We start from the raw sequence: 6,000 nt of genomic DNA, 5'->3' as shown, positions 1-6,000 counted from the left end.
CTGCCGCTGCCTCCCAAGTGCTGGGATTAAAGGCGTGCGCCACCACTGCCAGGCGTTTTTCTTGCTGTTAAAGAAAGTAAATATTTTTCTTTAATTTCCACAAACCCTTACCTCATCTGACAAATAATATTATCGTAAACTAAACACTACCCTAGGTTTTGAAGATAACAAAGACCAAAACAGGCAGAAACTCCTAGGCTCACATGGTTTATATTCACATAAGGTAAAGGCCTATAGATATGCTCATAGCACATAATACGGCATGTTAGAAGAAAAAATAAGTATGGTGAGAAAACGGGAGTGCAAAGTTGAAGAGAGACTACAGCTTTAAATAAGAGACTACTGCCTCTTTGAAAAGTAATACTAGAGGCTAAGATGACTCAGTTGGTAAAAATGACTCCCTTGCAAGCAGGAGAAGCTGAGTTCAGAACCTTAACACTAATAGAAAGCCACATGTAAGGGCATTTATCTATAAGCTCACGACTCTAGAATCAGAAAGAAAAAACAAAAAGACACACACACACACACACATACCCTAACTGGTGAGCTATGGGCTCAAAGGAGAGACCCTGTCTCAAAAAATAAAGTGAAAAATGCCAGAAGAAAACACTCAGTGTTGATCTTTGACAACACACACACACACACACACACACACACACATACACCTTGAGCAGAGGGGGCACTGGTGAAACATTTTGCAGACTGAGCAAGTAGGTCTGTCAAATGCAAAGTCCTTAAGGTAGCTGTGGTGGTTTGAATAAAAATGCCCCCATAGGTTCACATGGAGCATATTGGTAGGTGTTTCTTTCTTGGAATAGATCTGACTTGAGAAATGTATGTTCCTGGGGGTTGGCTTTGACGTTTCAAATGCTCAAGCCAGGCCTAGTGGCACTCTCTCTTTGAGTAGCCGACAAATCCAGATGTAGAATTCCATTACCTCTCCAGCACCATGTCTGCTTGCATGCTTCCGTGTTTCCTCCTATAGTGATAATGGACTGAAATTCTGAACTGTAAGCCAACCCCAATAAAATGCTTTCTTTTATGGGAGTTGCCATGGTCATGATGTCTCTTCATAGCAATAGAAATCTAAGACAGTAGTTTACAACAAGGAGGTCGAACGTGCGCAAAGGAAGAGAAAGATGCAAAGCCAGAGATGGCACTGAGTGGCTCAATATGACCTAGAGCTAGCACCTACTTGCAAGGTCCTTAGCTTTCACCTTGAGTGGAATGAGAGTCCTTTGGGAGGACAGAACAGTCTGTTCTAGGAAGAAGCTGACGAGGAGTCATGATGAGGAAACAGCCCCCTAAAGAGATCAGTGCAGGGTTTCAGAGTTGATGTCATACAGGTGGAGATTCAGTGTGCAAACATCAAACATGTCCCTCATCTAGTTGTGGCTGATTATTTGAATTAATACTTCAGCCTTCAACAAAATTTCTGTCCCTTAAAGTCTTGCATGTCTCTCTTCCTTCAAGTCTGTAATAATGTTTTTCCCCAAAGCAAATAATTTAAGGAAGAGTGAAAATAAGTAAACTTTAGACATATTCAAATCAGCCCATAACCCATTCCTCCAAATACAAATGACTTGACTAATGTCTGCAGCCATTCTTAGTAAAGTCACCTGCATCCTCCCCAAGGCTCTGAATTACAGTACAGATAAGGGAAAGACAGGCCCCTTCCTTAGCCAGCAGGGCAACAAGGAGAAACTGGGGATTCCAGAAGTCAGAGATGAGGCCAACAGCTGCCATTGTCAGTACCTTCTACATTCCTCCTGAATCTGAGTGTGTTGACCAGTCTTCATATGCTTTCTGGCCACATGAACCAAAAATTTTGACTTTCAATGCAATTAGAAGTACTTGCTTATTAGCCCTGGTAAGCACCGGATAAACAGGAGTAGACAGATTTCTTTCCCTTCACAGGAGGAGTAGCAGCAGAAATCCTTGCTTTCCAGGAAGCTGGTAGCAAGCCCTACTTCCCAATGGGAAAATTCTGGAAATGGCTCTTATGAGAAAAGGGAAACACACACACACACACACACACACAACACCTACCTTGGTCTTTACAGCAGTTGTTTTCAACCTATGGGTCACTACACCTTTGGGGGTCAACTGACCCTCAGAGGGTTACATAAGACCATCAGAAAACACAGATGTCTACATTATGATTAACAACAGTAAGAAAAATACAGTTATGAGGTAGCAACAAAATAATTTTAAGGTTTGGGGTCAGGACAACATGAGGAACTATATGTAAGGATCTCAGCATTAGGAGCGTTGAGGACCCCATAGAATGGTAACATTATGTGTAAGCTTGAAGTAAAATACATTAGAGGTCAGATTTCCTTAGCACTTCTGGAAGGAGACACAAAAGAATGGTCTTTCATTCTTAAATAATCATTTAAGATTGGGAAAAATATTTGATGAGATATTTACATACAATTTCAGTTATTTTTTTTTAAAAGAATCTACCTCTGTAAACTAGATTGGCCTAGAACTCATTATGCTATGTAATATAGGTTAGTGTTAAATTCAGAATAACTCTCTTGCCTCAGTCTCTGGAATGCTGAAATTATAGGCATGCATGCCTCAGTCTCCCAGATGTGGAGATTATAGGCATGTACCACAACACCTATATCTCACCCATCTTCATATCAATAAAATTATAAAAAAATCATCACTCAGATGTCTAGGCCATTTTAAATAGTTTTTACAAAACTACCAGAATTTGCTTGACTATGTTATGCCAATGCCAGAGACAACAGTATCTGTGAACCTCTTACTAAGCAGGACATGTTAAATAATGAATTACAGACTAAGCCAAAAAGTATTTGTACCACCAAGTCCTACAAAGCATTTCAATATTTTAAAACTGAACATAGCAGTTCGGAGATGTGTATGACACAAAGTGCCATCTATACAGAGATTTCCTCAGGGACCTTGGAAAGACACCTTAAAAACCAAAGCCCAGTCTTGAAAGTCAAAGGGAATGAGACTGGCAAGGCAGTAGACGTAAACTCTGAGCAAAGTTGTGTGAAGATGAAATTCAGAATGAGAAGTCTGCTGTCAGAAGTAATATTCTCCATACAGTTCAAATGAGCCAGGATCCTGGAACGTACATCGTATCCGTGCAATCATTAATTTTCTAGAAATAAAATAGAAATATAAAGTCTCTGAAGAGTGCTCTAGAGATATCTAGTTATCTCAGTGATCACTACTAGGCATAGAGATTTCTTGGAAGGACCCAGAGACAGGTGCGAGCTGCACTGAAGGTAAAGGGACTTAGGAAGAGAGGGAAGCAAGAACACCATGTACCATCTTTGCCCTTAAATTACACTTCTTTTCTTACACTCTGGTATTTCAGCAACTTTCCCCTGATTCCCTCTCAAGCTCATAAACTTTCAACTAAACAAACTTTGGTGTTGTCTTTAATCTACCTCACACCAGCTGTTGCCAGAGCCTTCCTATTAGAAGCTTAGGCCAAACAGTCTGATCATTAAGGCAAACACAGAACACATGAAATCAGCACAGGGTGGGGACAGGCTCTGGCTGAAATGCCTGAGGGAAATCCAGCTCTGCATGTCCCTAGCAGGATGACTTAGGGCATGCTGCTAAGGCTCTTTAAGTCTTAGAGAGAAGCTAAGGCCTCTCCTGCAGGGTTTAGTAAGAGGATCAAACAGAATCCCACAAACTGGAAAGCTCCACAGAATGTGGAAGGAAAATGCATAGTGACTTCCATGCAAATTTTTTTTTTTAAATAGCTTGGCTGTCTATGTATAAACCTACCTAACCCTTTGTTTCATATATTAAAAATTATTTGGGCCCTACTGGGGATCAAACCCAGCACCTCAAATATTGTAGACAGGTAGTCTACCATTAAGCTCTCTATCCCCAACTCCCATGTTCCTTTTCAAAATGTTCAAAATCTGAGAATTCTTTGATAGGAACTGATACATAATCTTCTAGGATATTTCTGGGCTTAAGTGACTGTGTGCCCCTGATCCAGTCCTTTCAATTTCTTGTTCAGTGAAAATCCTGGGATACTGTGCAGCAGACATAGCAAAGTTCAGAGGAAGCTGGGTTAGTACAGAGACAGTAAAATCAGAATCCCTTCTTCTCAATCCAGCAGCAGCCTCATAGCATTTTTACCTTGTACACAAAAATTATTATATGCAATTATTATTTAAAATATGAGGGACACAGGAAAAAGTAGGGGGAGCCCCAATTAGGAAATGGCTTTGTGGTATTATAAATACTGTGCACTATATGATTAAAAGTAAATATCTGAACAATGATAAAAAACATTGAAAAGTCCATAGCAGGACACCCTTCCAATGTGCTCCAGTAGCCAGCACAAGGCTACTCACATCTCATTTTTCTTAAAAACATATTCACATTATGCTGTCTTGAATAGTCACATCAAGTCCACCTGTCATTGCCCTACCAAAGCTCCCCTTCCGAGTGATGAACAAGCTAAGATAACAAGCTTGTTTTTAAAACAGAATCTAGTCATCAGATCAGCACATGAAATACAACCAAATCAATGAACAGAGACCATGAAGCCTAAGTAAGGCAAGTCCTTTTTTGTTAGAACACAATTCTAGATTCGGCTTTGGCTAATCGTTACAGCGACATATGAGAGGAGGACCAAAAAAATCAATCAGTCCCCCTCCCCAGCAAGACTGTCAAAGCCTGCTTTCCTCTGCAGACAAGCAAACCCAGACAGTACCTGTAAAAAAGGGAAGATATTCTACCGCTTTCCATTCCTCCCGGTGGCAAAAACAAGAAAAGAAAACCTTAAGCAGAGTGCCCATCCCAGCACATTTCTGCAGATAAAAGCCCTGGCAATGGAAGCCTGTGCTGGATGGGCTCTGTGCAGCGAAATGTTCAGTCCCTTCCTGTCAGCCAATCCAAAGCCGCTCAGGCCTCCCAGGGCGATCAGCCTGGCTTTGTGGCAATACAATGGGGTTAACCATTTCCTCCTTGCCATTTAGAAGCTAGAGAGATCTGCTTAGTTGCTTAAAATCATCTAGCAAAAGAAACAATGGATGATTTTCAGTAGCACTGTTTCAAAAAAAAAAAAAAAAACCATGTTTTCACCCACAGAGGAGAAAATACGCCAAGAGTTTTTCCTTTTCTCAAACTTAACATAAATTCAAACTACCATTTAGAAGCCCCATTTGGCTATGGAAACATTATTTCCTTACAGGACCCAGCAGCAGCTCAAGACCAAGACAAGCGGACTGATGACTCACAACACTAATTTTTGACTGCATTCAAAGAAAGAGCTAGAACCTCTCCTTAATTTAATGTGAGATCTTGGTAAAATTAAACATTAGAACTACATTTACTTTCTTTCCTCTACTCATTTATTCTTCAATTTTCCTTCTCTTCTGGGCTCCTTCGGTATCTATCCACAGTCATTAATACATACCTTTCCAAGATGTAGGAATTTTTAAATGGTATACATGATTATTTTTTGAGTCACTAGTATACAAATGCACAACTAAAAACAGTAAATAATGGGATGCTATTTGGTGAACTATATTAGGATTATATTTCATGTTAAGAAGACCCAGGAATGAGAGAATTTTAAACAGGGTGGGGAAGCCCATTTTTGAAGCTGCCACAAATCTCAAAGTGACCTGCTTCCGCTTGCATTTTTAATGTCACTTTTAAAGCTTTGAGGCTCTCTGGAAAACCTCAAGAATGGTAGCTTTAGAAGTCACTTGGCAGCTCTGATTCCAGCTCAAAGGATTCACTTACTGTACTTTCAACTAGTTATTCACTTCTTAAGAACAAATCCAAAAACCTGTTCTACATTATTCCATGACCACTGTGAACAACGGGTGGATATATTTCTTTGCAACACTTTTCAATATTTCTCGAGATCTGCTTAGAATAATACACTAGTTCACAAAAGCACGATCAACCTGTAACCCAACCTCCTTCAAAGCATATTGTCCGAGACAACCCAAGCCAGGGCCGCAGGACCTCCAAAGCCAA

General features: G+C 40.3%; 1 protein-coding gene across 27 annotated transcripts in view; it reads right to left on the bottom strand.

The window, feature by feature from the left end:
- The window catches only part of Nrcam (neuronal cell adhesion molecule), a 283,437-nt gene that overhangs the window by 155,396 nt on the left and 122,041 nt on the right, over positions 1-6,000 (bottom strand). For 2 of the 27 annotated variants that reach the window (XM_031357033.1, XM_031357032.1), the window contains exon 1: positions 4,724-4,863. The exons of the other annotated variants lie outside the window; for them this stretch is intronic. The gene's annotated coding sequence lies outside the window, so the exon portion shown is untranslated. Of the gene's footprint in view, positions 1-4,723; positions 4,864-6,000 lie in introns of those variants that run through there. 27 annotated transcript variants of the gene reach the window in all.

This window comes from Mastomys coucha, unplaced genomic scaffold, assembly GCF_008632895.1.
Source record: "Mastomys coucha isolate ucsf_1 unplaced genomic scaffold, UCSF_Mcou_1 pScaffold6, whole genome shotgun sequence".
NCBI lineage: Eukaryota > Metazoa > Chordata > Mammalia > Rodentia > Muridae > Mastomys > Mastomys coucha.
Note: the sequence above shows the minus strand (reverse complement) of the source record. Positions and strands in the feature narration are given on the sequence as shown.